Source organism: Miscanthus floridulus, chromosome 9 (genome assembly GCF_019320115.1).
Source record: "Miscanthus floridulus cultivar M001 chromosome 9, ASM1932011v1, whole genome shotgun sequence".
NCBI lineage: Eukaryota > Viridiplantae > Streptophyta > Magnoliopsida > Poales > Poaceae > Miscanthus > Miscanthus floridulus.
The window spans coordinates 30,640,449-30,657,061 of NC_089588.1; positions in this window are offsets into that span (position 1 = coordinate 30,640,449).

Here is a 16,613-nt window from a genome sequence, read left to right on the forward strand (position 1 = left end):
GCCATGGTGGCTGTGCCCGCGCCCCGGTAGCCGCGGCGCTGGCGCCCACGGCGGTAGTGCCCCAGCGGCCGCGCCCCTCGCCGCTTCGGTGGCCGCGGCGCTCGCGCCCGCGGTGGTAGTGCCCCGGCGGCCGCGCCCCTGGAGGCTGTGTTGCTCGCGCCTGCTGTGGTCACGCCCAGGCGGCTACGTCAGTCGTGCCCGCGGCGATCGTGCCCTGGCCGCTGTTGTTGCACGGAGAAGGGTGGTGGGGCCCACAGGGGCAAAATCATCTTTTCACAGCGCAGTTAACGGTGGCCGGATGGCAAATGTAACGGAGTGTCATGTAAGGAATAAAAGTTGAACTCGGTGTCAAATAGGGAACGGAATTTTTTTGAGGGCAAAAAAAGGAACGAATCATTTGTCTGGTGTCAAATAAGGAATTCTCTCTTTTGAAATAGGGGATTATGATACCTAAAGGTGTCACCTATAAGAAGTGTGAGAAGGTTTAATATGAAAGGAAAGTGAGCTCCAAGGTATATTGGACCTTTCAAAATTTTGGAGAGACGTGAAGAAGTAGCTTATCAGTTGGAATTGCCTGAGAGCTTGTCAGGTGTACATGATGTGTTTCATGTATCTCAATTAAAGAAGTATTTGCGTGTACTTGAGGAGCAGATACCATTAGAGGAGCTTACTGTTAAGGAAGATCTCACCTATGAGGAATTTTCAGTAAAGATTTTGGAGACGGCAGAAAGGATTACAAGGAGCCGAGTTATAAAGATGTGTAAGGTTTAGTGGAATCAGTATACAGAAGATGAGGCAACTTGGAAAAGAGAAGAGGATTTGAGAAAAACATACCCGCAGCTCTTTGAGTAAGCATCGTCCGAATCTCGAGGACGAGATTCATTTTAAGGGGGTAGAATTGTAACACCCTAAAGTTTGCAGTTTTGAAAATAGAATTAAAATACTTTAATTATGAATTTTTGGTGCTCATGTAACATAGGAAAATAATATTTTTCATTAAATTAAAATTCATCATAAGGTAGCAACATGAATGTGCATGCATGCTGTGGCATATTATTTTTGTATTGAGTGGTTTGATTCAAAATTCAAAACAGAAATTCAAAACTCATTTGAAAATGGTTAGAAAAGAAAGGAAAAAAAAGAAAATGGAAATCTTTACTCCTCTCTCTTTTGGCCTGGGTGGCTGCTCAGCCCGGCCTGCTCTTCTCCTGCTTCCGGCGGCCCAAGCCGTGGCCTAGCTCCCCACTCCTTGCTTCGCGCTGGCCCATTCTCCTCTCCCGCGTGGGCCTGTAGCGCCCCAGCCCAAGCCGAAGCCACCCGCGCTCTCCCTCTCTCAATTTGACTACCAGGCTGGCCTCGCTTGTTAGCGTCCTTGTCGTCCCCTACCTTGCGATGTGCCCGCGCCAGACTGTGCTCCGAGCCGGGAGTCCGCTGCCGCTTTGCTTCTCGCTTGGCGTGCTGCCCACCCCACCCCATCCTTAAAAAGCGCCCCCGTTTCGCATCTACACGCCGCCGCCTTTGCTCTAGCTCCGTGCCGCACGTATGCTCGTTTCGGATCTCGCCTTGAAGCAGAGCGCATCCGCCACCGCCGCTAGACTCCTCCCCATCGTTAAGCCATCTCTGTCCGTGCCAAGTGTCGAGGTGAGATCACCGTTCCCTCCTCTTTCTTCCTGAGTAATTTTCGTGGAAAACCGAGGTCCCGAGCCCCTTTTTCCCGTTTTACCAGCGAGCTCCCGCCGTCGGCCATGGACGCCCGCCGCCTTGGTCCTGTTCCTGCCGGCGGAATAAGCCTAATCCTTCTCAGTCGTTCATCGTGTGATCTGCGGTCCAGATCGGGCCATACCCTTTCTATGGTAATCTTGTTAAAGAGCCCCTCGGCTTTCGGATATTTGCGCCCGCCGTCCCTGGTTTCTTTCTAAAGGACCCTTGCGCTTTTCTATTATCGAACCCGCGGTCCATTGTGTATCCCACAGATTATGCCTTCTTCTTTTAAAAGCGTATTTTATTCGGTTGACTTCAAAAATATGTTTTTAGTTATTTACAGTTTTGCCACTAGATTTATTTAGGCTATAACTTTGTCGTTTTAACTCTGATTTGACCCGTTCAACTTACGTTAGGTTCGTAATTACATAATCTACGTGTTCATACTACTATTAAGTATGTTTTCAACTTTTAAAATTCGAGGTTAGATTTAATCTATTATTTTACTAAGGGAAATCTTGTTTAATTTATAACTTCTCTGTTTTAACTCTGATTTGAGTGATTCTCGCGTCTGTGTGCTCGTAGAATCACATAGAACAGTTTTAAAACATTTTTAACTTCTATTTCTACTATTTGGTGTATTGTTCTAATTAGCTTATATTTGTTTGCTATGCATGTATGTATAGATGCCTATGTGGTGCTGTTTGATCTCGAGTAGATAGTGAGTTTTGTGTTGGTGATCTAGAGCAACTCTTTGAAGATCAAGACCAGCAGCGATACATTGAATTAAGGCAAGTATAATATGAGGCTCCTTGTTACCTATTCACTTTAATGCAATCTCAATTCATATTCATATGTTAATGAACCGCTTGGAGTCTATTTACCTTGATATTGATTATCCTGTCCTTGATTTACCTATGGGTTTTGCATGTGGGTAGTATGCTCAGTTTGCTCCAACTAATATTGATTAAAGAATACAATTAAACATATATGCAACATGGTATTAAAAGATGTTTTTTAGCAATATGGAACCAAGGGGAATAGAGCATTGGGCCTTTTCTTATGGTGCTCTAGTTTCTCTCCATAAGGACTCATCTTTAAGTGGCAACCCAGGACTTACAGTACAACTATGAGGACCACATGGCTCTGGTCTTAGTCCAGTACCTTGCTCTTTCTAGTTTGCAGCAGTTTACCGAAAGGGCAAGAGGGGCATACCAGGCTGGGTATGGGCCTCATCCCTAGGGTGTGTACTATGCTGCGTGCATTAGTGCCACTTTTGCAGATGACTCCATAACACTTGGGAGATGGAATCCTTAGCGGCTGCTCCTTATTAGAATGACTAGGGAAAAGCTTCGTAGTGTACCCTACCTGCTCACCTTGGAAGTGTTTTGGGAGTAATTAACCTGGGCATATGGGCAACACGACTCATGGTGAAAGTGTACAACCTCTGCAGAGTGTAAAACTGGTATATCAGCCGTGCTCACAGACACGAGCGACCTAGATCCTTACTAAATAGTTGGTTACTTGGATTGTTTGGGTTATGATTAAAATTGCTGATATCGCTAATTATTCATATTCAGGAGCCTAAGCATAACTTGGCAACTTATGATTAATAATAAAATATGACAAACTAAAAGTGCTTACCGTAGTTCAGCCGTGTCAAACCTTTTGAGCCTGCATCCCCTCATGTTATGCTTGCTAAGCGGTAGTAGCTTACGCTTGTTTTATTTCAACACTTTGGTAAAATCCCAGATGGGTACCAGATGGAGGTTCTTCAGTGGAGTTTTTCAAGAGGTGTTAGGCTTGCGATCAACTAGTTGACGATTCCTGTGGTGTTGGAGGCTTCACCAGAAGAACAGAGTTATAGTATATACTGTAAAGTAAGACCATGTCTTTTGTAACAAATATTTATGCGCTATGTAATAAAGGCATTGTCTTTGATATTACCCCTTCATTTGTAACTATATGTGTGAATTGAATTCCTGGGCATACATATGGGGTGTATCTGATTTTGTCCTTAAAACCAGGTGCTATAGTGATACCACAATCTGGCCTCTACTCCACTGGACCCTCTTGTATAGAGCCTGTCCAAGAGTTCTTACCTCAACACTGGGTGCAGATTCAGCGGTCTGTCCTCATGTTCCAGATATACATAATCAAAATATACAACGACATAGTGTTCCATTACTGGTTGTGAACATAGTTCAGTTTGCTGTGGGAACACCCGACCCCTTGCTACCTCCATCTGATAACCTCCAGGGTTGATTACTAGGCTACACGGTGTTGGCTCTGTCAGAAGGTCCACAGTATCTGAATCTAGAGTTCCCTCAAGTCAATCGATGTAGTCTCTTTCGACTGCATCCGAGGCTGAGGCACAACTGCTCTTCCGGCCACCTATAGGGCTAGGGGTGTTGGAAGGCGACCTCAAATGCACTCCTTGGTCACGTAACATGGCCATGATATCATGTGTGACCTTCTTGGTAACTTTTGCTGTCACTTGGCTTCTAACTTCTTCTTTGATTGATTGCTTCCTCTTTTTGTACATGCCAGCGCAGTCCGGCCAATGCTTCCAACCACTATAACTAGACACACCATGCACGCGGCCTGTTTGTTCTGGGCTGACCAAGACCTCTGTGAGCACATCCTTTTCCCTAACCAAAGTGAGCCCTGAAGACTCAAGGGCTCCTTGCTTCTCTATAATTTGCTTAGATACACTTTCAGCTGAATCTTTCAACCAATGAATCTCAGCACTTCCTTCTGACTTCACCAAAGTACTCTGTGCACGCAGCCAATTCCTTGGGCGGCCACTTGGAAACTAGTCCCAAGGATTACTGATGCCTTGGGTGTCTAACTCCCTGTCCTCCTGCTCCCACTTTGTGGCTTTCCGTTCATACCCTACTGTCCCCAGGCAGTGGTCATGCAAGTTCCTCTCCCAAAGCTTCTTGTACTTCTCACTTGCTGCCTTTGCTTCTTCGTTGTCCTTTAGTTTCACAAATGCTGCCCAATCTTCTTTCGGTATGTATGTGTGCTTCACCGTTGCATCCAACCCTGTGTTGATGAAATTGCGTGTAAGGTCGCTTTTGTGGGTTCTCCAACTCTTGGCTACCATGTGCATTATCTTCTTAGATGCAATAGCCTTCAATTCTTCTGGAAACTCCAACCAAGGCTGGACACACTCATCAAATATAGTCATCTTGTCTTGTTCATTTAGTGAATTGAATGATGGCAAGACCAAGGAGATTCTTTGTCTAGCAATCAGACCAATCAGCCTCCTCGTTCTTATCTGGGCCCTCTTCTTTGTAGGAATCCCAATCGGACTGAGCTCCGTGATGGTTAGCTTGTCATCTGGCCACCGGGTGACTATCCTCTTTCTTCTCAAGGGTTGATGAGGAGGTTCAGATTGTTGCGCCTCTACATTAGCATCTCTCTGTTCATCCTCTACAGTAGCATCTCCCTCTTGGTCCCTTACATCCGCATCTCTCTCTTCCTCCTCTTCATTAGCATCTCTGTTGTGTCCCTCCTCTCCACTGTTAGTTGGTTCTTCATCTTCATTTAATGATGATGTCGTAGATGCGTGATCAGACACCTATCAAAGAAAGGTGAGTAAGGTTCTGTACTCAACAGCTAGCACTAACAAAGCTAATAATAAGTAGGGTTTGTATATCACAAAGCTGCAGCTTACCATTTTGATCTGTAGTCAACAGCTGCACTCACAACAAGGCTTCAGCTGCAGTGCTAGACAACAAAGTTCAGAGCAACTATGTCAGCAGCAGCAAAGCAAACAATGAGGGGCAGTAGCAGATTATCTTTCAAACTGCTTTGCAAGAGAGACATGAATTTCAAAATGATATATATCAGTGCGGTATTCCTATGTAGCAGAATCGAAAAAGTGCCTGAAGACATTTTACTGCAATAGAGCACTATTCCTAGTGTACCATAGAAAAAGGCACATCTACCATACACCTGCAGGATAACATGTTTTAGAATTTCAGTCTTTCCCTTTCAAGCTATAGAGTTTCACATTCAACAATTCAAGTTCACATAATTCAGTAAGACGATGATTCAATTAGAAAAGCTATTCCCTAACAAGTATCCATGATACTAGGATCCAATACTTGAATACTTGTACACACACTTGTAAATTAGACTTGCTAATTGACAAACGTGACATGAGCAGCATACATACAGATTCAAAGTAGAGACAAGATCAGATTAACAAAAACAGTGTTCCACTCTCAATTTCTCAATATTTAGTAAGACCATGATGCAGTTAGATCATACAATTAACCAAGCAATTTAGCATCAGATTATATTAATTGCAGACTGAAAGAACAAGTATTTGTTAGGACATATAGCTTCACCTATCCATAAAAAATCCCTCAATCAGAAACGAAAGAGACTAGATAATAGCCTTTCCTACTACAAATCCTTGGCTATTGCAAAATCACTAAGCTGCTACATCTAACTGAAGAAAATCCATGTTAGAACTCACCAGGTGGGGTCGAAGGAGGAGGCTAGCACTGTCGGAGAGGACGAAGAGGTTGCTAGCAGAGGAAGATGCCGTCGACCTGCGGCGTTTGCCCCGCTCACAGTGCCTCTGGAACGGCCACCGCCACGCCCAGCCGCTTTGGCGACGGTGCGTCATGCCCTGCTGGAAAGAGTTAGAGACAATGGCAGAGGACAGCCTCGGAGACGGTGGCTGTTGGACCTCAGTGAACGGCGTCGGAGATGAAGGCGAGCGGACGCTGGCGCGCGGATGCGGACGGTGGGCGGATGCGGCAGCGGTGGAACCCTAGAATGCGGGGACCGGACGGGGACAAAGACGGAGGCGCGCGAATGCAGCGGCGGCGTGAACGGCAGAACCCTAGAATGCGGGGAATGCGCGGATGTGAATGGATTTGGGGAATGGTTGCGGGAAATTTGGAAAAAAGGGCGGGCAAAAGGAAAAGAAAGAAGGCACGTCTGTGATAAGAAAAAAGGTAAAAATTTTGTCCCCCTTGGGAATCAAACCTGAGACCTTTGGGTCCACAAGTAAGGGTGTTACCAGTGCGCTATGATCGTGAGTTCAATCATAGCACAATTCTAATTCTAAAAAACATAACACATTTTGTTTTTGCCGGTGAAGAGTTTGGAAAAAAAGGGCGGGCAAAATGAAATTTCTTACTACAGACTCGTGTAGCTAAGACATGTCTGTAGCAATAAAAAAAGCAGGGCAAAAAATTGTGTCCCACCGCAAAGCAAAGATTCAGTTCAACAAACACACAGGCCAATTTCAACAAACACACACACAGGCCATTTCTCACATCTTACAAAGCAAAGATTCATTCCATTCATTCAGCATTCTTATACAGTAGTCATTCATTTCATTTAGTGGATTGTTTTAGACAACATTACAACAATGATCAAGATCATTCAACATTCTTATACAACAACATGCACATGACAACAAAGATCACAACTCCTACAAACACATAGGCCACATTCATCCACCTAGTCACTCTCTATCCCCTAGCTATGCTACTCATATCCACCCTCTGGGCAGACACTAGATTGGTTAAGTTCAACAAAGCTACTTGAATTTCCCTCATGCCATCCATCAATCCTGGTCCACGGCTTCACCTGGGATTGCTAGCTTCCACATGAAGAAATCACACTGGCCACTACCCTGCTCGGCAACAAGAACAGAAGGTAGGGATGAACCCTAGCACCAATTTGAAACCTCCCAAATCGACCCCAAATCAATGAACATAACTTACCCAATCGTGATTCCTGCAAGTGTAGAACTGCTTCAGTGGATTGTTTTGGGTATGGGAGGTCCACTCCACAATGGTTGCTGTCTTGCAGAACAGGCACAATGGTTGCGCATCTCTTGCTCCCCACGCCCGCGCAGATGCACTGGATGATGAAGCGGCGCTCAAGCCTGTCGCCATCTTCTCAAGATGGACGAGCAGCCGAGAACCAGCACCTACCGCCGCACCCACACCCGCACCCGTACCTGCCGCCGCCCCACCGCCGTTCTTGTCGTGGAGAGGGGGAACTAGGAACGAGGGCGAGAGGGGGATGGGAATGAGAGTGAGAGGGGGATGTTTCCACTCAGCCGGCGGAAATCATCAAAATAAGGGTCGTGGAAATTAATTAGTACAGATGCGTGTTGCCAAGACGCGTCTGTAGTAATAAAAAAGTCGCAAAAAATTGTGTTCGACCCTGGGATCGAACCTGAGACCTCTAGGACTAGAAGTAAGTGTGTTTCCATTGCGCTATGTAAGGAGTTCAAACAAGAAGTGGTTTTAAGGGGTAAAATAGGGTCAGTGGAAATTAAATTGATTGAAAGATTGATGAACAAGTGTGAGTTCTCTTTTTAATCTCTGGCTAAAACTTGTAACTAGTCTGTCTCCCTCATACTAACTTCAAATCTGATGATTTTTTTCCTAAAATTTTGTAAAATCATGATCTACCCATTTATTGTGTTGTACAACTATTATTTTTTGTCATATTTTCATGTGATTGTGTTTTATCATTTCAAAATTTGAATTTCAAGAAATGGTAACTTCAAACAACATGTTGAAGCAGTAAATAATTTTAGCTGAAAAAGTTATCAACAACAAAGTTGTACAACTGATCAAGATCTACAACTTTTTATTTTGGTCATTTCTTCATCCAAGAAAGTGGTAGTAACATTATTCACAAAATCTACATATCTCTCTTATAGTTTACGAAACCATACGAGAGATATGTAAAATTTGTGAACAATGTCACTATCACTTCAGATTCAAAGATATGTAGTTGTTACTTCCAACGCGTGTAGTCAAGATGCGTCTGTACTAGTGCGTCCCTTCAGATTCAAATCTGAACTGGTGTCCCTCCATTAATAACCGCCGCCCACTCACAATGCACTTCACCTCGTTCACTTCGCCACCCTCACACTCCACACGCTGCACCTCCGTTAGCCTTCCTCAGCACCGCCGCCCTCCACCCCTCTCACCTCCGCTCTGCCGCCACAACCGCCGCAACCCTTGGAGATGATGAGGCCTGAGAGGCGCCACTGCTGAAGGGACCTAGGGACTGGGCGGTTCGCCCCTTCCTCTGCGGTCGTGCCCTCGTCGTCAGTGGGGGTGAAGGAGGAGGACGCCCTGGTGCACCCACCGGGGTTGATGAAGAGGCATGGGATCGCTTTTGGGAAGAAGGCAGTGCTCGCCTCTTCCTCGGCGGTGAAGAGAAGGGCACACACTCTTCCTCGGCAGTGGCGCCCTCTTCCTCACCATCGGGGAGGTCGGCGGTGATCAAGCTGGCAGCGCCGAGGAGGAAGGAGAAGAAGCCGACAGTCTTGCTAGAGGTGGATACCTCATCGAATAGCGAACCACTGGTGGGGAAGTGCAGCCACTGCTTCGATGATAATGGGAAGACGTGCCATCGTTGGATGCGCACCGGCCTCAAATGCGGCCAAGTCCGCGGTTGAAGCTCCAATCCTGGCCAGGTAAGCTCCAACCATGGCCTACTTATTTAGGGTTTCAATCCCCATTCATGATCAGTGCTTGGCATGATATGCTTCCCTCTATATGCCTGTGTTTGTGTTTATTTGTGCTGGGCAATTTGGTCTGTCAGTCAACTCTATTGTATCATGATTATGGCTAGAAGCTCTGTTGTAATTCTTCTGATATGTTTGTGCTAAACTGATTGTGAACATGCATGTCACTGCCTAGGTGCTGGTGGATATGAGGCTGCTATTCTTGTGCAGTCTATCATGTTTGCTCTGCTGCTTGTGATCTAGCTTATATATATTGTGCTATATAAATTACAGTTTCTGTAATTGTGATCTAGCTGATTTAGGGTTTCAGTGCTATTTAAATTCTCTGCTACTTTCATATTTGGTATGTGCTATGATGCTACTTTCATGAACAAGATCATATATTGCTGCTTGGAATGAATTGCTGCTACTATTGTAGGAATGAATTTCTCTGCTGTTGGATCACTGTCACAATTACTAAAATTGGCATGTGTTGGTAACAGATGGGTAGGCATGCAGCTCAGGATACTCTCCTTACAAATTACATTAAGACTGTAACTGATGTACTATGTTTAGTATCCTTTGCTTAGGTTTTTATTTTTGTTGCACAGACTTGTGCTTGAGAAACTTGACTACTTTGTTTGGCTTGGGCTGTTATTTTCTGTTATCTATAAATTTTGGTGTATGTATGAATAGCTTCATAAAGTTGACGACTCTGTTTCTGTGCATATATGTAGGATCCATCTTTTGTGGTCCCTCCAGCTACCATGCATGAGGCCTTGGAGGAAGTGGTTATGAAACCACGATAGTTACAGCTCACTAGTATTCTCTGGACGCTTGAAGACGTCAAGCAGTTGCAGAACAAGCAGGCTGTGGAAATGGAAGAATTGAAGAAGAGGCTGGCTGAGAAGGAGGAGAAGGGAGGTACTAAGGAGATGGTGGACACCATGGGTGGCCAGCTGGCGGCCGTGTCTCAGAAGGTGGAGGGTCTAATTAAGGTGGTGGACGACGTCCTGGCTAAGAAGCCCAACTGAGCATGCCATTGAAATGTGCTGCACATGACCTAGAGCAGTGATGACCTTAAGTTACCTTAAGTTGCCTAATATATGTACTGTGTGGTGATATGCTGTATGGACACCGACTCATCTATGTGTGGTGACATGCTGTATGGACTCCTTAAGTTAATTAGCTATCTATGTACCGGATGCTCATATATGGACACCTTAAGTTGATTAGCTATCTATGTATATATATGTTATATGTGGTGCCTATTTGTGTTGTTCTGATGACCATAGCAGCCACTAGATGCTGCTGGTTTCATGTATGTGCTATGTGCTCATATACTAGATGCTCATATACTGGATGCTCATATGCTGCTCATGTACTGGATGCTCATGTACTAGAACAGTGCTCATGTACTCAGGAGCTCATATGCATGTCATGAGAGATCAAATGAAGTAGTTTTGATAAGCAATTCAAGGAGTTGTGGGCCTAACATTACAAAGAGTTGCGGGCTCATGTCCTAGATGACATGAACTTATCTAGTACAATTTACATCTCTTATTCTACAGTTTACATCCTAGATGACATGAACTTCTCTCATTAGCCAGAATCCCTTCCTAAAAGTTCATGATAGTAACATCACAATGTAAGTAATAAGAGCGATAAAAAATATATATTGTTAACTAAAAAATGAGACTGCACATTGTTCAAAAACTCACATGAGCATCTTTTTTGCGTACTGTTGAAATTTTTTAACGACTATTGGAGGATTCCACAAGTGCATAGAACTATCATGTAGCACTTTGCTCGGTCAGTACCGAGTGTCAAATTTATAATTTATCCCACAGGAAGGTAGAAGGCTAGAATCTATACAGGACTAGGATTTGCTAAAGATAGGTTCTAAGTTGATCCCAGGTAGGTGGCCGATAGTGAAGCATGAGTGTAAACTTCCTACTATTAACAAGCTAACCAGAGATAGCTAGGTGTGAGAGCGAGCGATTTATCTTTCTAGTAACTAAGGGTAAACAAATAACTAGGATAAATGCGATAGTACTTCAGGGCACAGCCCGCCTACCAACTAGGAGAGTTAAATACACAAGGTCTGTCACGAGTCCTATGATTTAATAACTAGACCTATCGTGGGAGAATACAGAGGATGGACAAGGCTGTCACCAATTGCCACCTACCCCAATCTATCCGGAGGCCTAGCCGTATCCACAGGTAATCTATAGCCTAAGCACCACGCTTAATCTATAGGCTTACTACTTTGATCCAAGCTCCGATGAAATGAGAACAAAGCACCCTAACCAGGATGGTGTAACCAATACTAACGAAAGACTACTAATGATAAGATAACCTATGCTGCTAATGCTAAACAACAAGCACCTAAGCTCACTAATGATGAACACTAATGACTAAGTACTTAAAGTAAAGCAAGCAGTACTAGAATAAAGTACTGAAATAAATATTGAATAAAGTAATGCAGAAATGAAAGAATTACAAAGGAGCTATACCAGACCCAGAAGACTCTTCCGGGTACCGAGAGAAGCTCCGCTCTTGCTCTACTCCACTACTAGACTACTACTCTATAGCTAAACTAATCTAGAAAGCTTAGAGAAGCTTGGAGAGCTTGGAAATGAATGAGACTTGATGGGGGCGTCTTCAACCATCCTCCACACCCCTCTATTTATAGTGTAGAGTGATACTTGTAGGCAGTGGCAAGGTTGGTGGCCACAGGGGGGCGCCGCCTGGCCTTGGTGGGGCACTGCTCGGCCCTCTGTTCCACCGCCTTAGCATCCAACGGCGATGGTTGGCTCCCAATGGCGGTTGTGAAGCTAGCACGTGGTGAAACTTGGCCGGTAAGTCGGTTGGTGAAGCTTCATCTCAATGACAATGGGCCCATGGATCCATGTGCTCTCCATCGTGGCCGTTGATCAAACTGACTTGAATTAACGCGTCCCATTGGTTGAGGAGGTGCTCCCATGGATCACTGACATGGCAGGGTGCCAAAGTGGCACCAGGTGGGGCCGGGCGGTGCCTAGGTGATGCCGGCCGGTTCTGACCTATGGGCCCTCGGCCCCCTATCACGTCCACTTGCTTCCTTGGTCCATATTTGTCACCATTTTGGCCTATTTTTGCCATATTTCTTGCATACAAATAATTCTACAAGCACAAGGGGAACTAGGTGAAATTTAAACATAAATCTTCACATGCGATGATGATTTTCCATGCTTTTGGGTGAAACGTTGATAGTAAAAACTGGTGTAGTGACCGTCAAGAAGCTCCCCCAAGCTACCCCTTTGCTGTCCTCAGCAAAGATGCAGGTTTAGCATAGGATAGTTTGTTGGATTAGGAGTTGCGTACAATGTAATGCCCTGCAAAAACTCATACAAACAAATACTATATCTTGAATTGAACATGTTAACACTTAGAAATTTCACCATCAGTCTTAGCAATGTGGGGCTTATAGCTTTCACCTTAATACAAGCAAGTGCAAGAGAGTGTTGCTAGATAGATACTTTTTGCCAACTTGATTTAGCTCAAACTTTCTAGAGGTTTTCAAATGATTTTGAAAGAAAACTTGCCTAAGTTCCTCAAATGGTACACTCAAGTCACTCAATGGTGTTTGAAATCCTCACCAAGGCCATGAATGTTAGCCTTAATTTCTATCCTAAAGCTTATGTGGAGCTCAAGGTAGGGGTAAAAGCATAGCTTACTTGAATTGAATATATTGCTAAGTCAAACACTTGGATCACAAGGAGCAACAGATCATACAAATTGATCAAGATGTGCATGTGTGTGACATATTTGGTGGAAGTGGTACCCCTTTGAGAAGTTTCACTTCTCTAGCTTGTTTTGAGAGGGCATGGCTACTTTCTTTTTCTCACTCTCTTGTTCTCTCTCTCTCTCTCTCTCTTTTGAACACTAGAGCTTTTTGCTCTTTTATTCTCTCTTACTTTTTTCAGTAGCCCATGCCTCTCTTTTGATGTAAGATAGCTAGAGAGGTAACTTTGATTCTCATAGAGCAATAACAAATGAAATGCATATGTGGTTGCGTATCCCCAATGTAGGAATAGCATAAATATTTGGGTGTACGTGATCTTGATCAAAAGGCATGAAAAGTTTCTCTACTCAGACCAACAAGGCTTGAAAAAGCTCAAAACAAACAAGCAACTTTTATGATGGCTTTATCATGTATGATTGTGTAAGTAAATATTTGGCTCTGGTAGGAATTTATGACCATTGAGGAACTTCTAGCAAGCGAGTTTTAGCATTTTGCAAAACAAGACTCCAGGTTGTCTTTACTATTCCTCAGATAGGTTCAAAGATTTACTCTAATCATGACTACAACACATCACACAAAAGCCTATTCTTGGTTCTAGCATTTGCAACCCACGAAAGCATTCAACTTAAGATGAACTCTAAGTTTATCATGCTCAAAACTTAAGAAGTATAAGGTTGTATGACAAGCTTTTGCAAAGTATCACAGAGCAACTATTCATCATCTCTAATTAATTTTGTCATCATTTTATTAGAGCAGAGTTTTTCTCAAAATAATTTAAAGGCACTCCTCTCTACATTCTATGATCATGAATATTGAAACAAAAAGCAAACATGAATGTAAAGAGAGGGTTAAAGATTTTCGTACCTGAGAGGGGAGAGATGTCTCCCCCAAGCTTGCCTTTTGCATAGGTTGGAATGTCTTCTGGCGGCTCTTTTGATTCTTTTCTTTATTGACTAACTAACACTACTAGAATGCAAATAAATGACTAACTAAACCTATAACTACAAGATAACTTATTCAGCAGGGATGCTACTGAATTTTATTCATTAACATTAAATATTTTTTATATGTGTTGCTTTAATGCATATCTATCCTATCAAGCATTAGCTACTACAAACTTTATTTATTAACATAGAGTAGCTAAATGCAACTAACCTATCATGCAATGTAAAGCAACTTTATTGGAAGTTTAAATGCGATGCAACTAATGAAATGCAGTAAAAGAATGCAAGGAATAGAAAAACTTACCTTTGTGTCGAGCTCAAGGTCATTCGCCCTTGGGTGAAGGTGTTTCCTCTTGTTCCACCTCAGAGGCCTTGCCAGGATCAAGGTCAGGGGATGACGAGTTTGAGGACGGGTCATTCTTTTTATGCCATCTCTTTCTATTCTTCTTCTTCTTGACAGGCTTCTCCGATTCTTCAATTGGCTTTGATTTCTTCATCTTGATTCTCTTCGGATGCTTCTTCTTTTCCTGTTTCTCATCAAAGAGGGGTTGTCCAGAGGCAAAAGCAAATATTTCTTTTCTTCTAGCAAAGTGGAATTGGATTTGTCCAAAAGCCACATATATGCAAGCATTTGCAGTGTGTTAGGAAAGGACAACCAAGGATTAAAGATGTATCCTCGGCGTTACCCATGTCTACGATCATAAAATCAGTAGGTACATAGGCACTCCTAACTTTAACTAATAAGTGTTTAGCTACTCCCTCGAGATAACGGGTGGATTGATCAGCCAATTATAAGTAAACTGAGGTTGATGCTAGGGGCGTATAAAACAACTTATCATAAGTTTCCTTAGACATGATGTTAATACTCGACCCTAGATCACAGATGGCATTATGAAAAGTGTGGGGTCCTATGGAACAAGTAATGATGTGGTTCCCAGGATCATCTTTCTTAATAGGAAATCCGCAACCATTCTCAGAGAAGTCATACATTGCCATAACAAGGTTGGCTATCTCCATTGTTCCCTCTGGTTTGTCAGGAATTCTATCTTTTTCATAGGATGGGATAGCAGCAACAATTTGAGCTAATTGGGTTTCTATCATCTTATTAAAACTAAGTTGGTTCTTTAAGACAGAAGAAAATTCATCCAATTTAGCATTTATGTTTTCGAACATCTTGTCATGAGCATGTAGTTTCTTATTAATACTATCAGTCATTCTACCATTGATATAAACAAGATCTTTCAAGAAAGCATAAATATTATTACCTTGATTATTCAAACGAGAAGAGTAATAATTATTACCTCCCTAATTGTTGGAGCACTGATTCTAGCCTTGATGTTGTGGACGGAACCTATTGATTCCTTTACAATGAATGATGATGAGCTTGTTTGTGATATGTATTCTCATTTAAATCTAATTATCAATGAGCTCCATTCAATAGGATTAACAAAGCTAGATGATGCAGACATCATGAGAAAGATCATCTCCGTGCTACCACAAAAGAAATATGCAAGCATCATCACCATCCTTCACAACATGGAGGACTTGTGCACCATGACCCCGGGCATAGTCATTGGCAAGATAGTGGCATTTGAAATGTCACGTAAGATGGGTCCAGAAGAAGCCTCTTCATCGAGCAAAGGCAAAGCTCTCACATGTAGCGAGAAAAAGAAGATGAAGGGCAAACAAGTTGAGACAAGCTCAAGCTCAAGCTCCTCAAATGAAGAAGAAGAAGAAGATGAGGATGATCATGATGATAAAGATTCAAGTGATGATGATCAATCTTCCTCCTCCACCTCCAACCTTGATGAAGAATCAATCAAACTTATCAACAAGGTGGAGAAGATGATCCAAAGGCTCAATGTCAAGGGTGTGCCCATCTAAATTCAAGATATCATCTTCACTAATCAAAGAAATGAGCAAAGAAAGAGAGGATGCTATGGATGCGGTGAGTTGGGGCACTTTGTGGAAGTTTGTCCAAACAAGCCCACACCCAAGACAAAGAAGAAGACATGCAAGAACCAAGCCCTCACATCAATAAGGTCATGGGATGATTCTTCAAGTGAAGAAGAACACCATCACAAGAGGAGAGGGCGCAAGCACTCATCATCAAGCTCTTCTCGTATGTGCCTTATGGCACGAGGTAACGAAAGCTCATCCTCTAGTGAGAGTGATAGTGATGATGAAATGCCTTCTTATGATGAAATTGTGCAACAAAATCTTAATTATGCTAAAGTTTGCACTAGTAAACAAAAGAAGCTCGAAAAAATAAAAGGAAAGCTAGATAGTTCACAAGAAGCATATAAAACTTTGCTTGAACAATATAAGAACTTTGCCAATCTCAATATTGAACTATCTACTAAAATTGAGCAACTTGAGGCTAATGCAACAACAAATGCATGCACAATCAATAATGAGCAACTTATAAAGAAAAATGAAAATTAAAAGAAAAGTTAGCTAGCTCACAAGATGCTTATAAAAGTTTGCTTGCTAAAATAGAAACCATGTGCAAACATTGTGATGAGCTAACTAATAAAGTTGCTAATCTTGATGCCCTTAGTACAACCCCCACCAAGGCATCTAAAAAGAAAAGTTATATCTTTAACATGTTTAAAAAGGATGCCTCTACTTCTTGTAATGATTTATGTTTAGACTCATCTTTGTGCAACTAAGTTTG